The 22,587-nt window shown below is 39.9% G+C and overlaps 1 protein-coding gene and 1 long non-coding RNA gene across 2 annotated transcripts in view; both read right to left on the bottom strand.

Moving 5' to 3' along the window:
- The window catches only part of SYNPR (synaptoporin), a 303,960-nt gene that overhangs the window by 181,382 nt on the left and 99,991 nt on the right, over positions 1-22,587 (bottom strand). The window lies entirely within an intron of this gene.
- Positions 12,231-22,073, bottom strand: LOC148774014 (uncharacterized). The gene is made up of 3 exons (XR_016036176.1): positions 19,531-22,073; positions 16,902-16,954; positions 12,231-13,072 (listed from the first exon to the last, which is right to left on the bottom strand). It is a non-coding gene; the product is annotated as an uncharacterized LOC148774014 (long non-coding RNA).

Raw genomic sequence — 22,587 nt, 5'->3', positions numbered from 1 at the left:
GTGATGGTGGTGTTGGGGTGTGTGTGTGTGAAATACGGGTTTTTGTACTTCTTATTGCCTGATTTGTTCTTATTTACTTGTTTAATTATTATCTTCTTCTCTTTGAGATAATCTCTGAGAAAACAGGAAGTCTGTTTTGCATAACACCATATTCTCAGTGTTAAGGAGAATGTTTGGCACATGCTAAGTCGCTTCAGTCGTGTCCAACTCTGTCTGACCCCATAGACGGCAGCCCACTCCTCTGTCCCTGGGATTCTCCAGGCAAGAATACTGGAGTAGGTTGCCATTTCCTTCTCCAATGCATACGTGCTGTCGCTTCAGTCATGTGTGGCACATTCAGTTCAGTTCAGTTCAGTCGCTCAGTCGTGTCTGACTCTTTGCGACCCCATGAATCACAGCACGCCAGGCCTCCCTGTCCATCACCAACTCCCGGAGTTCACTCAAACTCATGTCCATCGAGTCAGTAATGCCATCCAGCCATCTCATTCTCTGTCGTCCCCTTCTCCTCCTGCCCCCAATCCTTCCCAACATCAGAGTCTTTTCCAGTGAGTCAGCTCTTTGCATGAGGTGGCCAAAGTATTGGAGTTTCAGCTTTAGCATCAGTCCTTCCAATGAACACCCAGGACTGATCTCCTTTAGAATAGTAGATGTTTAATAATGTCTCATGAATGAATTGATTAATCAACACAAGAACAACTCAGTGTTGACAAAGGCAAAGAAACCTGCTTCTCAAAAGAGCTTAACCTTGAAATGTAACGCAGGTGAACAGAGGTGACTGATTCACTCATATTAATGGACACAGACTGTTTGTACTTCCTCATTTGGGGAATCTTCTTGAAAGGTTGTGGACCTCTGTATTATGTTGATTTAAGTGGAGGCCATGTCAAAGATAGTGGAGAGCTCCTTCTGTAAAGCATTCTGAGCAGATGTTCTATGGAAGCGTGGGTGCCCAAGGTTCAATTCTTCTAGACTCACATGGATATCTGCATACCTGACTGTCATCAGAAAACAAACAGTCCTGAGAACCAGCCACTTAGACTGCCCTTCCCTCCATTCTAGCAGACAGCTGAGACAGTCGGCTCCCACTCTCTCCAACATGCCACTGGAACTGACAAGAAGAAAGCAATATGCCATTGTTTGATAGTTTTTATTTTGAAAAAGTGAATTTAATATTGTCACTACTGCCTTAAAAATAACATTTATCATTATTAGACTATTCAAAATAGTGCCGTGTTCTCTAAGTTGGGCATTTATAGAGAAAGTAAAATAGATAAAAACAATCCACGATTCTCTGCAAACATCATTAGCAATGCTCATTTCCAATATGGTCAGGTCTTCAACTCTGATCTTTCAACTGAGTGTGGCCTTCAGACAACTTCAAATGATTTTTTTTTCCCCCCGAACTGAAATGCTGGTCTCCCTTTTGGTGGACATGCCTCCTGGCAAACGCAACAGTTCTTTTTCCTTACAGCTTCTATTTCCAAACATCTGGCTTCTCAGAAGGGGTCCTTTCAGGCCTGTTTGCTTCAAGTTTAAACAGTGGGAGGTCTAGCTTTCCAAGCATTTAGCAAACACTGAGAGGAAAATTCCAGCACCATGAGACTCTCTCCCTCCACTGCTGTGGGAGGAGTAAGGTAATCAAAGACAAGAAGGCTACTCTGGTCACACAAATAAATGGCCCAGGGTGTTAGCTAAGTTTCTTCCATTTAGCTCCCAAAACAATTTCAGATCTTTTGAGCTATAGCAATAAGAGCACTTACATCCAATCCACTCATGGAACAGCCTTGAAATCTTTAATTGTGCCTTCCTTACTCTGACTGCAAACAGCTCCAAGCAGGAGTAAAATGCAGTTATTTCTTTATTCTGATGTGGATGTAGAGAGGATCAGGGGAGAAATTTCTAGACCTCTTTTTAAAAATTTTTCTTGAAGGAAAAAGAGTGATTTCTTCCAACTTTATCTTTTTTTTTTCTTTTTCAAATACCTAATGCAATAAAATAATATCAGTAACATTTGAACATTTATTAGGTTACTAGCTTTCCTCACGGAGAAGGCAATGGTACCCCACTCCAGTACTCTTGCCTTGAAAATCCCATGGACAGAGGAGCCTGGTAGGCTGCAGTTCATGGGGTCACGAAGAGTCGGACACGACTGAGCAACTTCACTTTCACTTTTCACTTTCATGCATTGGAGAAGGAAATGGCAACCCACTCCAGTGTTATTGCCTGGAGAATCCCAGGGACGGGGGAGCCTAGTGCGCTGCCGTCTACGGGGTCGCACAGAGTCGGACACGACTGAAGCGACTTAGTAGCAGCAGCAGCAGCTTTCCTCAGCCAAGTTTAAGGCTGCCAAACAGAAAGAAGTTGAACACAGATGAGAGGTGTGTGGAAACAAAAAAAGCTAAGAAATATAGTAGAATAAGGTCTGAGGAGTGTTTGGATGCTTGGGTGGAAATGTAGCCCCAAATGATAGTGGGAGGATAAGGGCCACAAATGATAGTGAAAACTGCAAGTGAAACACAAGGAAAACAAACTTCTGGTTACCGAAGGGGAAAGGGAGGGGGAGGGATAAATGAGCAATTTGGGATTAACAGATACACACTAGTATATATAAAACAGATAAAGAGCAGAGACCTACTGCAAGGCATAGGAAACTACAGTCAGTATCTTATAATAACCTATAATGGAAAAGAATCTGAGTAGGTCTTTCTCTCTATATATGTATATGTGTATACACACACACATATATAACTAAAGTTACTGCACACCTTAAACATTGTAAATCATCTGTACTTCAATAAAAATAAATTTCAAAAAATAGTAAAACAAAAGAAAAAATAGCAAGTGAAAAATGGCTGACACAGTCTCTGAAGACCACGCATCTAAGCAGGATCACACCATATTCATCTCTGTGCCCTCCAAAGCAAAATGCCTGGCACACAGCAGCCAAGCAAAGACGCTTTGTTGAATGCAGGAGGCTCTGGGGGCAGACGCCGTGCTGGACAGCTTCTGAACGTCCCTCCAGCTCCGCTTTCCCACCCATTCTGTGTCCACCTAACTGGACCACATGGATCAATGCTCATCTCCGAGGCTTCCCAATGGAGGGGCAGCCAATGGGAAGCACTGCCAGGAAGTCAGAGGGTGAGAGCAAACTGAGGTCTGGCTACTTATTCTCTTGGTCCCTGTTGATGTGTATCTAAGTTGCTTCTGCTTCTCTGGCAGACGTTACAGGTGCTGTGACGTTGCCTTCTCCACACACTTCCTCTGTCTCTCCCTCCCGTCCCCGACACCCATCTGATCCTTCAGGCCTGGGACGCTAACAGCTCCTTTCAGTTGCCATCCTCAAGGTGCTGCATAGACACCACTGCTTTTGGCTTTAGTTAAGTTCTGCCTCCTCCTTTTTTTTTAAACTATATATATAAACAACCCTCCTCCTTTAAAAAACAAAACTCCCCTTAATCACCCAGTTTGAGTGTGCCAGCTCTTTCCTACCTAGAACCTGACTATACAAACAGGTGGATCTGAGTTCCAGTTCTGTCCCTTACTCCACATAGTGTTTTCACTCTCCATCACCTATCCGATCAAGTGCTTATAAACTACTGCATGCAGAGTGTAAATACAGAGCAAACACATGATATCTAACAATGTGAGGACACTTACATCTTGATACTCTTTGCCAGCTTCTGTTTGCTTTATAGAGATTATCGCCTGGCTCTTTCATTTTTCCTGTAGAGTGAAGAGCTTGTCACGTTTCAGAAAGGAAAGGACAGCCCATGCCGTGTTCAGAAAGACTTACCAGATTTTCCTCTCTTGAATATGAGGGAGGTATAGGAGTGAAACTGAGGCATAAAGTTTAAAGTAAGTATTTGTTGAACTGGCTTTGAGTGTCTGCATTTCTGAATATTCATAGGAAATGGGTCAATCTACTCAGTCTACAGAGCAGGACTTTGGAGAGTTGCTTCCTACTGACACTTCATGGAGGGCAGACTAGGAATTCCCCAATATTCAACCATGATCTCCTGGACCTTAGGCAATAACTCCAGTGTTATTATAAGCTAGGTAATTTCTGCTTGCATTCCTACTCTAATCAAACACTTCAAGCCAATAGAGGGATTGGGTACCTTGAAAAACTTCTTCAATATCCCAGAAAAACTAACTCTGGAGGGAAGGGGACTCAGGTTTTATATATCATGTTTTTCAATAGGAAAGAATAATCTCGAATCCATGAGAACTTTGATATTTTCCCAAAGGAAGGACAATTATTCATCATTCTAAAAATTTCAGTTCAACAGTTGTTCATGGGGTGAATGCTGTATGCCAGGCGTGTGCTAAGTTCCGTGGATTGTTGTTGTTTAGTCGCTAAGTTGTGTCCAACTCTTGTGATCCCATGGACTGTAGCCTACCAGGCTTCTCTGCCTATGGGATTTCCCAGGCAAGAATACTAGAGTGGGCTGCCATTTCCTTCTCCACGGGATCTTCCCAATCCAGGGATCAAACTCAGGTTTCCTGCATTGGCAGGCAGATTATTTAACACCAAGCCACCAGGGTAGCCAAGTTCTGTGGATAAAGTGGTGAAAAAGATAAACATGGTCCCTGTCAATAGGTTCTGAGGATCTTTCTGACTTATTGGCACAAGTCAGGAACATTGGAGAAGGAAATGGCAACCCACTCCAGTATTCTTGCCTGGAAAAATCCCATGGACAGAGGAGCCTGGTGGGCTATAGTCCATGGGGTCGTAAAAAGTCAGACATGACTGAGTGACTCAGCAACAACAACTATTACAGCATTACAGTATCTTTATTTGAGGCACAGAATGTCTGGAAGCAAACGTAAAAGCAGCAGTATAGAGCCAACTGGGTTCGTTGGATACCTAGGCTAACTCTGTTGGACTTACAAACAAAATGAACTTATATACGTGCTCCCGGAACAGAACTCGTTTGTATATAGAGGACTTACTGTGTCTGGAACAAGTGAGACTGAGGGGCGGAGATGTTGTAACAATGCAACTTTGTATTTGTTTTCTTCCTATTAAGCTGCCAGATACCAGCCAAGATGGTAATAAACACAACAGATACCTGATCTCATATGATTGATTAGCTTTCACCTCTCTGACCTAGCATCTATTGTTATTTTCATTTTATCAGTGAGGAAGCTAATGTTGAGTACAGTTCAGAACTTACCAAAACAGGCAAAGCTAAAAACTGTTACAAGTAGGGTTTGAACCTAGGCTGTCTGACTCAGAAGTTCCAGCTGTAAATCTTACTACCAGTCTTGCTAATGTGTGCAATTTTAGCATAAACATACAAAGTGGGTAGCTGACCATCATTTCTCTGACTGAGCTTATATTTACCAGAAAACAAAAGTGATGATGTAGTTTAATGGCATAAATTCTGATGATAATACCCGTGTGTGAAAGTGAAAGTTGCTCAGTCATGTTCGACTCTTTGCGACCCCATAGACTATACTGTCCATGGAATTCTCTATACCAGAATACTGAAGTGGGTAGCCTTTCCCTTCTCCAGGGGAACTTCCCAACCCAGGGATCGAATCCAGGTCGCCCTCATTGCAGGTGGATTCTTTACCAGGTGAGCCACAAGGGAAGCTGTTCTGGTGTAGATGTTTAAAAATAGTCTCACCAGAAACCTCTAGACAGCAGAATCATTCTTCCTGCTAATATTGCACAGTACCCAATACTGCTTTGCATGTGTGTGTGTGTGCGTGCGCACCCGTGCACACCCATGCCACCTCTCTGTGACCCCATGGACTTTAGCCCTCCAGGCTCCTCTGTCCATGGAATTTTCCAGGGAAGAATACAGGAGTGGGTTGCCATTTCCCACTCCAGGGGATCTTCCCAACCCAGGGATTGAACCTGCATCTTCAGTGTCTCCTGCGTTGCAAGTGGATTCTTTACTGCTGTAGGTACTAAATACATCTTTGCTAAATCAAGAAGAGAAAATGAATAAACTTCCTTAAGCCCACATTCATAATTCTAACCAGAGCAAAGACTCAGCTCTATGTTTTCCTACCATTTTTTTAAATAATAGAGAGAGCTCTGTCAGCTTACAAGTTCGGCTGTTTCTGACACATATTACTTAAAGCCTTCTGTGGATCCACAAGATGGATAGCTGTTGCTGTGATGAAGAATTAAGACTTTATATCAGAAAGAATCCCTGAGGTACATTTTTTTACATGAGTCTTGTTGGTAATGTCATAAGAGGGAGGGAATTAAAAACATGGAGACCATTTTCAATATTCTTTCACAGTCCACTGAGAAATGGATAGCAAACCAGGTCATGAGACATACTTCACTGATGGGTTCCCCACAACGAGAGGCGTCATGGCCAAGTGTGTACACTTGTGGGCCCCTTTCAGTCTTTCTAACTTCAATTTCTTCACCTGTAAAATGGGAATAATAGTGATGATGCTAGCATGTTATAAGTAACAGGGAAGGAAGCCTGGATGGTAATTATAACAACACAAGTGTTGTGTATGCTCTCTCGCTGCAAATGCTAAAGGCCAGAGAGAGTTAAGAATTAAATGCCTGCAAAATGGCTTTCTGGTTTTCCTTTCCTTCACAACAAACATGCCTCCAAAATCTACACCAAATTCCACCTCTTAATAAAATACGGCATCGGTATGAGAGAGGACGATGTCTGCATCTACTCCATGTATTTTACAAAACGTAGAATTTGTAACATGAGAGCCAAGAAGTTCCAAAAATTCTAGTCATGGGCTATCTGCCTATGATTCTATCTGAAACTATTCTCCCCACTCTGCTCCCACCTTCCCAACCCCACCCCAATTTGGGGATGTGACTGGTTACATGAGGTACAGCAAGAGAATGGGGTCCATCAAAGAGAACTGAGGCATTATTTCAACTTAAGGGCTTCTGAAATTTTTGAAAAATCTCTCTCTTTGGCCTGAGCATGTCTTCTGCCGGAAGTGTCTCTGGATTACTATGACATGAAATTTGGTTATTTGACTTAAAACAAATGGTCTCTTTTTGGCCAATTCATTTGGTCAATCTCTTAAAATTTTACAAACCAAAAAGATCCCCCTCTCTGGGGATGCTTCCTTCAATCTTAATTTATATTTTACCCAACTCCTTGGATTCAGGACTACCATGAAAGATGTTGCAGCTTTGGCTATCCCACAGGTGCCAACACAAGGCTTCTTTGGTGAAAATACTCTAATGAGAACTGAAATTGACAACACTATACAGAGTAACCCTTACTGTCTGGGCTCAGTGTCTGCCTCCAGAAACATAATACACAACCATACTTCCCGTGTTACCTGATTATTTATTACTGCAAGCCTGCTTAGAACAATTCAACATGCCATGTGCACTCACACAGAGAGAAACCAGTTTTCTTTTTCAGCTGTGCATCTATTTTTAAAATAGACTGTTTTACCAATGTCTCCCTTAAAATGTTAGTTTCTTCGTAAACATCCCTGAGTTGTTAAATGATACAAATTAAGAGAGTGGAGCTGAAGAACAGGACATTCTGATATTTCCAGAATGTCACTTATCACAAGTCTAAGAGCAGCCCTTTTCCTCCCAGCTCTATGGAAGTGTGAGCACAGAAACTCCCTGTAAGAGGCAAGAAACACAACTTGTTCTGACATTAGCTGTAGTAGTATGGCAGAAGTCAGCCTTATATTCTATTTGGGAAAAAAAGAGTCTATTCTTTCTGTGAGGATACCACAACACTCGGGGATGTGGATTCTGGGGATCAAAGCCACTGAGAAGTGAGGTTCTTAAACCCAGTTGCGCCATTTGGACACAAGCAGCTAAGGTGACTGTCAGGAAGCAAAACAGGAGGCTTCCTGTGTGCTGTTTTGGATCTGTCAGGAATTCTCTGTTCCTTATAAATTCCTAAATATTCAGGAATTAAGAGGAGAGGCAAGCCTCTCCCGGGGAATGAGGAATCCAGGCATTTCCTTTGTTAGTTTTTCTATACAGTGATAAGTACCCTCTTCATTTTTATACTCTTTAATATGGATCGCCTATGTTTCGTAAGCCTGGAATTTTAATCTTTACCTTTGCTGAGAATAACTACAGTATATATGCCCACACCATGTTGATTAAAACACCTTTGCTCCATCAGAGCGTTGGTCCCCCATGCCTTGCTTTCTCTCTCTCTCCCCCTCTTCCCTCTCTCTTTTTTTCAGGCTAATTTCCTGGAGCGTAGAGGCTCTGTGTTCACTTTCCTGCCTGGGCTTCTAAGACGCTCTCGAGAAGGCGCTCTGTGCCTTCACGCCATCGAGGGGGCACCTGAGGCCTTCGTGAACAGAGCAAGCCCAGTGCCAGGGGCTTTATTGGCTTTCTGCATAAACCAAGGAATATCAGCCTATTTCTGTCTCCTTTACTTTCTCATCGGTCGACTCCGGACCACCAGGTTCCAGTCCATTAAAGGACCAACAGGTGACAAGAGGAATGACCTGTTTCAAACTGAGACCTCCTGAATCACAAATCAGAAAGGTCCCCACCTCCTTCTCCCCAGTGGGAATTTGATAATGCATGGGTGTTAGCGACCCCCGTACAGTGGATGACTCTGAGACGGAAGAGGAGTCTCACCTCCAGAATGAAAGTCTGCCTCTGGAATCTGTGTCATGGAGGTGGGAATGGATTCCTCATAGCTCTTTTCTGTCTTAAGGTTTCCTCTTTCAGTACGCACTTTCTCACCGAAAAAGACAAGAGGGGAAAACAGTACAAAGGTAATGACAACAATCACCATGGCAGGTACTTATGTGCCAGGCCCTGGTCTGAACACCCCATATGGATTAACTCATTTTGTCCTTCTTAAAATACAACTTCATGGCAAATCGATGGGGAAACAGTGGCAGACTTTATTTTTCTGGGCTCCAAAATCACTGGAGATGGTGACTGCAGCCATGAAATTAAAAGACGCTTACTCCTTGGAAGGAAAGTTATGACCAACCTAGATAGCTTATTAAAAAGCAGAGACATTACTTTGCCAACAAAGGTCTGTCTAGTCAAGGCTATGGTTTTTCCCGTGGTCATGTATGGATGTGAGATTTGGACTATAAAGAAAGCTGAGCACCGAAGAATTGATGCTTTTGAATTGTGGTGTTGGAGAAGACTCTTGAGAGTCCCTTGGACTGAAAGGAGATCCAGCCAGTCCATCCTAAGGGAGATCAGTCCTGGGTGTTCATTGTGTCCTGGGTGTTCATCAGTCCTGGGTGTTGAAGCTGAAGCTCCAATACTTTGGCCACCTGATGCGAAGAGCTGACTCATCTGAAAAGACCTTGATGCTGGGAAAGACTGAGGGTAGGAGGAGAAGGGGACGACAGAGGATGAGACGGTTGGATGGCATCACCGACTTAATGGACACGCCTTTGGGTGGACTCCAGGAGTTGGTGATGGACAGGGAGGCCTGGCATGCTGCGGTTCATGGGGTCGCAAAGAGTCGGACATGACTGAGCAACTGAACTGAACCGAAGTGAAAATACAACTAACTTAGAAAAAAAAAAAAAAAAGGCCCCCAAACAACAAAAATGTGCCTTGAGCCATTGCCCAGAATCAGCCTGGATCCTGCCCACTCCCATCAAACAGGCCCAACCCTCTCCAGAACAAGCTGTCTTCAGTTGCCCTCTCCATCAAGCTTTCTGTTGAAACAATGCTCTAAATGCAAGTAGTTTATTCAGAAGGTGATTCCAGTAAAGACAGGGAGGGACTGAGCTGGGGAGGTGAAGGCAGCTAGCAAAGGGTGCATTAATGAGGTGTAGGAGGCTGACCTGGCTTTTTTCCAATCCCTTTTCGGCTCCCATAAGCATTAAATCCCCTGCCGATTCCACTGGAGGGGTTGAAGCCCTCAGGCTGGGAATCTGGGTCCTTGAAGGAGGAGGCCAAGGGCCTGTGTTGGAGCAGTGAATGCTCGTGGATACGGTGTGGACTTGACACTGACTGCTCCAGAGCCTGCAGGGGATCTTTGAAAGGCCTAAGTCACCAGCAGGAAAGGAAATAAAAGGGAAGAAGGAAACCATAACTCTTCTAAGACTATGTTGGTTCTGGGTCTGTTTTTCCTGCGTGATTTTTTCCTTTATATTTGGTTTTTAAGGGGCTTGGTGATTTATGGAGCTGACCAAGCTTCTCTTGTCAAGTGTTTGCTTTAACGCCTCAGCCCTTTGCTTGTGCCGTTGCCTCCAATAAAATGCCATCACTTTCCTCTTGGATAAATACAACCCTACTGAGTGAACTCCGGGAGTTGGTGATGGACAGGGAGGCCTGGTGTACTGTGATTCATGGGGTCGCGGAGAGTCGGACACGACTGAGTGACTGAACTTAACTTGCTCTTCAGAGACCAATGCAATTGCCTCTGCTACCCATTTTAGTTTTGTTCATTGATAATCTTTTCTTTCCTTTGGTTTAATTCACAGTTAGCCATCTTCATGTTTGTCTTTCCCTTTTAATCAAACATTTTACAAGTGATGAGTGCTCACCAAATGCCTGTATTTTAAATGGATGGACAGACGACTTCTAAATAAAGTGATTCCAAGCTTCTTCCCTATGCTTTACCTTCAGACCCTGGGCATATGATAGTGGAAGGGATATATTGTTCCTCTTTGTACAATTTCAAAATTCTGTTAGTTCATTCAGTGTTATGGATTTCTAGCATCTTCCTCTCTGTCCTTCATAAAGGCCCAATACTGTCTGATTGCAATGAGGGCTCAAGTAATGTTTCAGTAGGGAGGTGGTATAGATGAGGTGACAGATCCACTAGTGAGGGAACCAGCATCATTGAAGACAGAGTAAGAAATAAAAGAAGCCCTGTTGGCTCTGCCAAGAAGGACAACATCTTCATTTATCACCTGCTACTTCCATAAGCAAATCTCCCCATATTCTTTGTTGAAAAGCCTCTTTCCCTATTGGGGATTTGCTATTTGGTTTGGTTTGCGAACTCCTTACTCATCCTTCAAAACCTAGCTTATCTGTCAACCCTTAGGTGAAGAGGAAAAAGAGAAAGAACCGCTATTTGTGGAGCACTCAGTATTTCAGAAGCTTCCTAAGTGGCTCAGATAGTTAAGAGTCTGCTTGCAGTACAGAAGATCTGGGTTCAATCCCTGGGTTGGGAAGATCCCCTGGAGAAGGAAATGGCAACCCACTCCAGTATTCTTGCCTGGAAAATCCCATGGACAGAGGCGCCTGGCAGGCATTCCATGGAGTCCCAAAGAGTCGGACATGACTGAGCGATTTCACTTTCACTTTACTATTTCCAGGCACGGTGTGGAGCACTGAGGCTCTTTTATTTTATTCTTCCAACAAACCTGCAAGGCAGGCTTTGGCCTCATTCTCCAGAAAAGAGGGGCTAAGCAAAAACCTACTTAATATGTGATGAAATCAAGATCTGAATCCAAGTCTTGCCTTATATATAATTCTTTTCATAATAAGTTTTGAGTTTACATGTCCTAACTCAGGGTTATAATGAACGCTCACAATAAACCTGGTGGTTAGATATTATCCACCACATTTTACAGGGACACATTGATCTAGTGGGATCTTTTCTTATCTCCATTTTCTCTTCTTCTATAGTGACTGAAATATCTGTTATGATACTCGCCTTAATATTTCACAATGCTTTGAAAAAGTTCGTAATTTATGAGACAAACTAATCTTTGGCGAAACAGGGTTGTGGAATGCTAATATCCTAAGCACAGTGAGCCCATCTAGATGTATTTTATTTATTCATTCAGGTCACTCATATCTTTACCTCCTTGGCACCTGATAATGTGCTTTGGATGCAATGTGCCTTGTATTCTCAGATCTGGCTCTTATCTTTTCTTGGATAGAGGCAAGACCAAGAAAAGCAGCCAAGGACATGTCACCAAGCTTCTGTACACTAAAGTTCATGTACCTTACTCAGGTTAGAGGTTTCCTGGTCCTTGCTCAGAGCATAATTACTCTTATTCTACAAACAATCTTAATAAAGTGGGTTTTTCTAAGATGACAGCATATTAGAAGAAGCCAAGTAAAATGGAACAAACTGTCAAAGACAGGCACACTTAGAGCCCATGGGAGCAAGAGACAGCACAGAAACAATAAAAAGGGCATAAACAAGAACCTGAAAGCATAACATTCTCAGGATATTTTATATAAGGGTGAAGAAACCCTACTTTACTCCACAAAGCTCTGAAGATGTCATTGCACTATGGCAAAGAATAATACTGTCAAAAACTATGTTATGTTCAAACGATTTTTATCAACTCTATTTTAAAACACAAGGGCATGAACAACTTATACTTTTACAGACTTCTGTTCAAAATAGTCTTTTTTAAAAAAAGGAACCAAAATTTTGGTTCTTAAACAGGCAAAACTTCAACTATCAGAAATCACAGCAATTAAGAAAGAATACTTCCCTAGGGGTTCCAGAGATTGCTACAGACCTGAGATGGTGCCAAACCTGGTAATATGCAGAGTGTGCAGAAGTGCTAAGAATAACTGGAAATTTCATGGGTAAATTCCACTTGAGATCAAGGTCATTGGATATATCTTAGAGAGTTACTTTGCTTTGGCAATTTCAGGATCTTTCCATTGTTACCCACTTGCAGACATTACAGAAGGCTTTATTCATTGGGTTGTGATATGAAAGTATGGACCCAGTTCTCTCAGTATACTGAGTAATGAAATGGTTTATCTTACTTTCACTTTGGCTCTCCTTACTATGTTTTTGCTTTTCAACAATGTTGTAACTATCTACATGAAATAACAATGATATAAAGGAAAAGGAATAAAAGCCCACATCCCTAACTCATCAACACCTTAGTTTTTGCATTTTTAAAATAGGTTGTCCAGTTCTTGTTCATATCTGTGGTACACTGATGCCAAAAAAGTGATGCTTATTCCTTTCACCCACACTCATTCAATGAGATTTTGCAGCTCTTCTTATGTAAGAAGTAGAGTTCATTTCTGTGCTGTGTGAATCTGGATACACCAGTAACTTGCTGTAGCCAGCAGAATGTGGTAGAGTGAAGTTGTGCCTGTTCTCAGTTTCCACTCTCTTGGAAGTTTTCCAAGCAAGCATGTGAATAACGCTGGTATTACTTGATGAATGATCTGGAAAAGACCACGGTCTAGTTACTCCCATTGCCCAGCCAACAGCCAGATGACCACTAAATTTGGCCATGAAGTCGTTCTAGACTTGTGAGCCTCTGGCTGACTTGACAGCTGACAATAGTCACAAGAGCAAGCCCCGCTGAGCACCAGCAAGCCTGTTTAGCCACAGGTCAATGAGAAATAATAAACGTCTACTGTTTTAAGCACTGAGTTGTATGTAGTTTGTTAGGTAGCAATACCTGACAAAATACGCATGCACCGAGTTGATCTAGTAGTAATCTTGTTATAACTCATGCTTTTTAATGGTCCTCTGATATTTTATATAATGGATATACAAAGATTTCTTTAAATATTTCCTCTATTACTGGATATTTAAATTGTCTACCATTACTTAGGAGAGGCAATGATGCAGCACAATGAGCACATGTTATTGGTCTTCTAATTTGCTATAATAGCTCACAGAACTTAGAGAAACACTTGCCATTACTGTTTATTATAAAGGATATTAACAAGGATGTAATTGAACAGCCAGATGAAGAGTTACATAGGGCAAGGTCTGGGAAGATGCTGAGCACAGGTGCTTCTATTCCTGTGGAGTTCAAGTATGCTATTCTTCTAGCATGTAGATGCAGCCACAAACCCAGGAGTTCTTTAAACCCCATCATTTAGGGGTTTTTATGGAGGTTTCATCACACAGGCATGATGAATTATTAACTCAATCTTTAGTCCTTTTCCAATTCCTGGAGGTTGGGGAGGGGGGCTAAAAGTTTCAAGCTTCTCATCAAGATTTGATTTTTCTGGTGACCAGCCCCCAACCCAAAGCTATCTCAGAGCCTGCCAAAATGCTTCATGAGAACAAAATTCATTCCTATCAGTCAGGAAACTGCAAGGCATTTAGGAGTTCTGTGTAAGACAGTCTGATCACCCCATCACTTGGAAATTTACAAGGTTTTAGGATCTGCTTAAGGAACTGAAATGAAGACCAGAACATATATTTCTTGTGATATCACAATATCACACATTAAATATAAATAAGCAGATAGACAACAATCAATCTGAGGAAACCAGTGCTTAGAGGGCATTATGGTTTTACTCAGCTTCCATTCATTCCATCTATATAGCTATTTTTGAGATGAGGAAGCACTGCAAGAATCAGTGTTCTACAACAGTCAAACTGTCCTGGACCTTGTAAATCAGAAATCAGCAGCCTCGTGGTTTCCAAACACCAGTGCCTGGTGAAAACTAAGTGGGCCAATGAACTTATTTACTATACAGATTCTGATGCAGCAGGTCTGGAGTTGTCCCAAGAATCTGTAAATTTTAAGATTTTGCTGATGTGATTCTGCTATACAGCCAGTTTGGGGAACCACTGCCTTATTATTCACCCCCTCCTCATTTTTCAGGTGGAAGATCAAGACCAGAGAAAATGAAATAAGAAGCTCAAATTTCCTGAAGGAGTTAAGCAATGGCTAAGCTGGGATTGGAACTCATGCCTTGGGACTTCTCAGCCACTGTTTCACATGTCTTACATCTGGGAGAGTAACCTTGAGTTCATCAAAGGACAGAAATCTGCTGAGACTCTTGCTCTAAGCACTTACTTTTCTTCCCAAGGCCAGCCTCTACCTCATCCTTGCTGATACGTAACATTATACACTAGGGAAATGATTAATGTGAATATAACTTTTATTCTTCACTGAGAATATATTCTCTGAACTGCAACCAAAGTAACTGTCTTTCAGACAAGCTGAAATATATCAAGAACTGGTTTATCTTTTATATCAATACAGTGTTCAGCGTTTTTTTATTTTTATTTTTTAAAGCAGTAGATAAAATCAAAATAACAGATTCTTTTAAATTTTATTGTCTCTTTGAAACTTTGTAATACTTTCTTTTGTTTTAAGATAAAGAGTTTACTGTTCCATAGGACTTATCCTTTCAAACAAATAACATAAGATTTGTTTGGTCTTCCAAATTTGAGGCTTGGGAAGACATTCTTCTGTCATGTGATTTCCTTAAGAAATGCAGCTGTTGAGATAGATATCACAAGAATACTTATTTTGGTAGACCTAGAAAGCTTGATAGGGTTTTAGAGTTGTTAAAAACATTATTTTAAATTAATTTGGAAGTTGACTTCGAGCTCAAAGCAAGTCAAATTATTTACAAAGACAAAAAGAAAACTTCCAGCCCAAGTTAATTATCTGCAAAGTGTTAAGCTCCATGGGCTCAGCAAAGAAAGTAAATCCTAGTATAATGATTAAAAGCTTAACACTTGAGAAGACAAGTGTTTGAAGGCTTCTCTCCTTAGAGGCAAGTGCCCTTGGAAAATAACTCCGCTTCTCTGAGTCCTAATGTCTTCATCTATATAATGGGAATAATTGCAGCACATTTTTTATCATATGTCAAGATATTTTATGGACTCTGTTTCCATTATTTCATCTATTACTTACAATAACTCTATGCTGCAAGGGCTATTATTATTCCCAATTTACAGATGCAGGTACTGAGGCTCAGAGGGGTTAACTCATCTAGGTCCTATGAGCAGTGAGGGATAAAGCCTGAATTTGAAACTAGGCAGGATGATTCTGGAACCTAAGCATATAGTAACTAGGCCAGAGTGAATAGGTCTCTATGAGGTTGCTACAAAGAATCAATAAGATATTCTCTACCAAGTGCTTGGAAATGTTCTTGGACACAGTAAGAGTTCAAAAATGGTGGTTCTAATTGTCAGAGGAGTACCTTGAGATGAATTATTTATGTGGGGAGGCCTCTGCTAGAGCTGCAAGCTACCTTCATGTTTGCCTTTAATGATTCCTAGTGCAAATACCTATAATAATAAATTAACTTATACTTATCTCTTTTCATTCTCTTTCAAATTCTATTATAGTCTGAAAAATGCAGAAAAGTATTCACTGAATTCCACCATTAAGATGACTATTCTTTTGATTAAGAATTGTTCCTTCCAGCCTTTCTTCTATGCAAATAAATACTTACTTTTTTTTTTAAACCAAAAGGTAGATTACTCTGCAAATAGGATTTAATCCTGCCTTCCTCTTCTGATGGTTATATATATCCTAAGTATCCCCCCATTCCATGTACTAGCCTCTGAAAACAGGACTTTCAAATGGCACATCATTTCATTTTATAGATAAACCACAGAGAGAGGAGACAGACTCTGCTTTTTCCCTCTCCTCCCTCCTAAGAGAATGGAGCTAATGCGACTGGGACCCTGCACACATACTAGTAAGAAATATCACTGTGTTAAATATTTACACCCAGGGTTCTTGCTTTCTCCTTGGCTCCCTCCCTCAATTTGGCTGAAGGAAAAAGATACCAGCATATACTTTGTTTTTCCTTTGATCCCTCTCACTGGATAGAGGGTGGTATAATGACATTTGGCTTTGGATTTATGAAGAGTGGAAGAGAAAATTCTCCCACATAAGCATAATGTCTAGTATACCTTAGGATATCCCTTCACTCTCCAGAGTCTCATATTGTCAAAGGGACTGTTACCACTGTGTACGTTTTTTTATGTTTGTTAATAGGGGGATTATAAACCTGTCCTGGGCCACTGGTGTATTAAACTGAGACAATTCAAACTTGCTTTAAGAAAAATAAATATATAAGGATTCTGGATACTTTAGTTTTCTTACCTGATACAAACACATCTGAGGAAATAAGAATATAATAGTTATAATAAAATTGGAGTAATATGTACCTTTTTGCACGTTTCAACTTCTGCACCGCCCCCCCCCCCCACCATCATGTAATAAAACTCTAAGATGGCTCTCATATCCCCAACCCTGGTAAATATGCTGTATAATCCTCTTACCTTGAATGTGACTAGGACCTGTGTACAAGATGGAACGTCACTCCAGTGATTACCTATGTGGCAAAAGTGAAGAGATTTTGAAAATATAATTAAGGCTCCTCATCAGTTGACTGAAGGTCTCCAATCAAGTTGATTAACTTGATTAAGTTGGTCATCCCAGTTGGGTCTGATCTAATTATGTGAGTCCTTTGCAAGAGGTTCAAAAGATCAAAGAAAGAAGTCCCAGAGACTGGAAAAAGCAGACAAGAAGAACCAAACTGCAGTGTTGTAGAGACCACATCACAGATAATGACAGCTTCCCTACAGAATTTAGGGCCTCAATCGTCCAGCTGCAAGGACTGAATTCTGCCAGCAACCAGAGAGCTTGAAAGAGGACCCAGAGCCTCAGAAGAGTTTGCAGCTCTGATTCCAGCCTAAGCAGATAACCCAGCTAATTGCCATCCCATGAGAACTGTGACATAATAAATGTGTTGCAGTAATGGAAAAGGAATATATCAGGTTGCTTTGCTTTATTTTACCATAGATTAGTTTGCATTTTATAGATTTTTTAAAAAATCAATGGAATCATTCCAAATATATTTGCTTTTTGGGTCTGAATTTTCACTCAGCATAATAATATTTCAGATTCTTTCATTTTGTTTATTTCAATACTTAGTTCCCCTCTGTTCAGTGGTTGGATGTACCACCTTTTGTCTACACATTAAGAGACATTTGGTCAGTTTCCATTTTTTTGGGCAATTACAAATAAAACCACAAGTCCTGTGTGGAAATATGTTTTTATTTCTCTTATTTTAATTTGAATTTTCTTGATTACTGGTTAGAGTGATTATCTTTGCATATTTTATTGCCCACCATCTTCTGTCTTTTTTCTATTGGGTTATTTCATGTTTTTTCCCTCAATGATTTGTAGGAGTTCTTGATATATTCTGAATGCAGGTTCTTTGCTTATCGTTATACATGTTGAAATGTCTTTTCGAAGGTGACTGCTCTCCTTTGTCATTTTACTTTCTCCTTTCTCCTTAACTGTCTCCTTTAAGACATCCTTTGTCATATAAAATGTAAATTTTAATAAAGCCCAAGTAATTTATCTTTAAAAGTTTGCTATTACTTGTTTTAAGAAACCCCTACCAGACCTGTTTAAAAGATGTTCCCCTAATCTTTTATGATAGTTTTAGAGTTTTGTTTTTTTCCCATTAACATCTTTAATATTTCTGGAGTTTGTTTTTGTATGAAGGAAGATATGAATAGAATTATTTTTTCTCTAAAGAAAGCCAATTTCCTTAACTCTACTTATCAAATAGTTCATCTTTATTCCACTGATTTTCAATGTCAGATAAGCAATTCCCGTAAAAACATGAGTTTATTTTTAAGCTTTCTATTCTGATGCACTGGTGTATTTGATTATTAATGAACCAATAAGATACTGTTTTAATTATAGTATCTTTGCAATAAGCTTCATATGACATTTATAACATTTGCTCCTCTTTCACCCTCTCTTTCAGAATTATCTTGGCCTTTCCTGAATTTTACTTCTTCAGATAAAATGGAGAATAAATATACCTAAAAACAGTTGATGCATTTTTTTTGTATTTGAATTACACTGAATTTATAGACCAATTTGGAGAAATTTGCATCTTTACAATATTGAGTCTTCTCATCCATGGGCATTTTTTAAAAATAACCAATTTCTCCTGTCTTCTTTTAGATGTCTTAATAACATTTTGCATTTTTTCCCATAAAGATCTTATACTTCCTTTGTTAGATTTATTCCTATGTAGATACGGTCTTAAAATTTTATGCAAATCATTATAGCTATTTCCCTAGGAAAGTTTTAATGTGAAGAAACTGGAATTTCACCAAGTGGACTGCTTTCAACAAAGCAAACGAACCTACTCCTAGTACTATTAATAAACTGATGTCTACAAAGATCTTTTCTCTATCTTGTGTTTAGCAAGTAGATTGTTGTGATCCTTATATGAGAATTGCATATGTCTTTCCTGGAAAAATCATCTTATATAGTCGGTATTCAAAGTATGGAAATCCTATAAAGTCCCTGACCTGCTGAACGGGAACAGCTACTCCTACACCCCTGATCTCATTGAAATCAGGAAATGTGGGAACTAAGGTTGTTAAATCTTTCTATTTTTCAAGAAAACTTGGCAATCCAAACTCTGAAACGAAATTTTTACTTTAAACATTGGCAAATAATATTTTAAAATACTAAACATTATATAGGATAAACTATCAGGCTTGAGACCTGATATGACATGAGGGCTGCCAGTTTTCAACCTTTGGGGTGGCTCTGTCCCCACAAGACTCTCAGTTTAACTCTCCTCCCTTGCACCACACTCTTTGAGCCCATGAGAGTAGGCAGGGCAGTAAAAAATGTGCCTGGGAATTACTTTCTAACTAAAAATATCAGACATCACAGAATGTGAGCTGTAAGTGATCTCAGAGTTTGTCTAGTCCTACTTCCATTTTGATGGTTACAGCAATTTTGAGGTTAAGGCAGGGAAACGTCTAGTCCAGGCTGACTCAGTGACCTAGAGAAAAGACCGAACCTAGAACTTAGATAGGCTGAGTCCACATCCAGTAGCCTTACCACTACTTACACTGTCTAATTACTTACAGAGCCTCTGAGGGGCAGGCTGGGACCCCTCTCATAAGGCCTCCAATAAGTAAGAGTTTGACCGGTGACATACTGCTGAGGTACAATTCCTTTTCAGGATGCATGTGGAGGAACTCTAGATAAAGTAGAAAGAATGTTCAGGTACAAAAACATTGCCCTTCAAGACGAAATGTAAAGTATATACAAAGGGGCTTCCCTGGCAGTCCAGAAGTTAAGACTTCACCTTCCAATGCAAGCAGTGTGAGTTTGATCTCTGGTGGGGAAGCTAAGATCCCAAATGCTTTGCATACAAAAAACTGAAACAAAACAGAAGTAATACTGTAACAAATTCAATAAAGACTTTAAAAATCATCAACATAAAAAAAAAGTCTTAAAACATGAATACAAACTATTAAGGTGCTATTAAACCAACTATTCCATTAAATCTTAGTGGATCATGGGCCTAAAATCTGGGCAAATATAATAAGATTTTCCAGATTATTGGGTGGAAAGACTGAGAACAGTGACACCATTCATACTTAAGGTAAGTTTGATACATATCCTGAGTATGAGTGTGTCAATGCAGCGAGACATACACACACTCATATAAAGTAGAATGAAGTATAATATAATGCCAAGTTTCTTACTACATATAGTAATGTGAACTGAAATGTAATAATACAACACACAAGAATAACTCTAAGAGTAGAGATTACAGTAAGAGGTAGTGAAATAATTATAAAATGGTGACTTTCAAGAGTTTATTCTTTTTCTAATATAACTTATTCAATTCTTTTTTTTGACACAATAGATTTTTATTTATTGTTACTATTATTTCTTAAAAGGATGGTGACTGCAGCCACAAAATTAAAAGATGTTTGTTCCGTGGAAGAAAAGTTATGACAAACTCAGACAGTGTATTAAAAAGTAGAGATATCACTTTGCCAAAAAAGGCCTACATAGGCAAAGCTTTGCTTTTTTCAGTAGCCATGTACGGATGTGAGAGTTGGACCATAAAGAAGGCTGAGCGCCAAAGAACTGACATTTTAGAACTGTGGTGCTGGAGAAGATGCTTGAGTGGCCCTTGGACAGCCAGGAGATCAAACCAGTCAGTTCTAAAGGAAATCAACCCTGAATATTCAGGGCTGATGCTGAAGCTGAAGCTCCAATACTTTGGCCACCTGATGTGAAGAGCCAACTCACTGGAGAAGACCCAGATGCTGGGAAAGACTGAGGGCAAGAGAAGGGGGCAACAGATGATGAGATGGTTGGATGGAATCACTGATTCAATGAACGGGAGTTTGAGCAAACTCCGGGAGATAGTGAAAGCCTGGCGTGCTGCAGTTCATGGAGTCACAAAGAGTTGGATGTGACTTAGCAACTGAACAAAAATGAATTTTTGTTACCGGGGTATAGCCAATTAACAAACAATGTTGTGACAGTTTCAGGTGAACAGCAAAAGGACTAAGTCATACATATATAGATATCGATTTTACTCCAAACTCCCCTCCCATCCAATATAACTTACTCAATTCTAAGTCTGTATGATTTAATTTAAAAAAAAATAACCATGTTTAAAAATAACAACCAGCTCACAAAGTCCCTGAAAATTTGACCACTGGCTTCTGGGAACCAGGACAAGACTCCTGCACACATCCCTGAGTTTAGGAAATATTCACTGCTTAGAGAGAAAGTACTCAACTACCTTACTGTAAGTTAGAAACTGGTAAATTTCAAAATATATAAATATATATAAGGGGAAGAGTTAAGCATGAACATGTTGGCTAAATAATGTTATGTGCAAATGATACTGCTTGAATTACCATATATCTAACCTGAAAAACTGCTGTTTATACATTCAGCAACCAGACTCTCATATTCTCCACCCCAAAAACATTTTAACTTTAAAAAACAACCCCCTCAATAACATGTGGATATGATCTTCACTGTTTCAAAATATTTAGTGAATAAATTTTCCAGTTTTTACTAGTAGAGATGGTTTTGAAAGTTTCTGTAATCACCTTTAATATTCACAATATTTCTAAATTGCAATAATGAAGAGGCAGAATAGGTTTTGTGTTTTTGTTTCCCTCCCCTGACCCCAGCATTGCTGACATCTTATTATCATTGTTCCCATGATGAAGGCACTTGGCAAATTTGCCAAGCAAAGTCTCCTTTTACACTTCTTCCAAATCAACAGACTGAGAACCCAGGCTGAAGTGAAACATTCATAGCTTAATGAAACTCCAAAGACTAAAGAATTCATCAGATGAGTTTCTATTGTGTGCATTTTTTAAAAAGGTATTGAATGTTTAGTGTTTTTAAGAAAAAGAAACACAAAACTAATTACTGTCAACTATATTTTTTCAGCTACTTAGCCAGCAGAAAGCTGTTATTAAACCACTGTAAGCCTCCTTTGCTTTTCTTCCCACATAAGAGTCATTATTCACAATATCGGCTTCATAACAGAGGTTATCAATCAAGATATTCAAGTTACCGATGGGTCTTTGTTTTTATTTCTGAGATAGACAGTTTTTTTTTTTTTCTCTTGGAATTTATTCTCATCTTGAATTGTCACTAAAAAAGAATAAATTAAGAAATGTCTTTATTTGATGATACTGCAGCTCCTTGCTTTTAAAAGATCATTTCCTTTGTTCATGTTCAAGTCCCCCGTAACTTCCATAGCACTAGAACTGTTAGCATCAGAGCAGAGTGGAAAACACGCTTGGTGTTGATCTTCTTCCCTAGTCCCTTAGATCCTTAGTTCTTTCCCAAGCAGAAATTTCTGTGAGCAGCAACTGCCAGCAATTTAACATGTAACAACATACATAAGACAAGAGTTTATCCTGATTTGAACAGCGTAAGCCAGAAACATACATAGTACTGCTCTTGTAAGTTCTAGTTTAGCAGAGCTGTTTTCTGTTGAAGTGGTACTTGGACTCTATTTTTCCCAAGTATCTTGTCTTAATTTTTGTCCTCATCACCTGTGTCAGTGAAGGACTAGAAAATGGCTTTAGTGTAACTAACAAAACTTAATTTTCGATCTTACTTTATTGGTGGGCCCAATAAGACATTACA

The sequence above is a fragment of the Moschus berezovskii genome, chromosome 24 (genome assembly GCF_049115385.1).
Source record: "Moschus berezovskii isolate FMDL1 chromosome 24, NW_MosBer_1.0, whole genome shotgun sequence".
Classification (NCBI taxonomy): domain Eukaryota; kingdom Metazoa; phylum Chordata; class Mammalia; order Artiodactyla; family Moschidae; genus Moschus; species Moschus berezovskii.
Note: the sequence above shows the minus strand (reverse complement) of the source record. Positions and strands in the feature narration are given on the sequence as shown.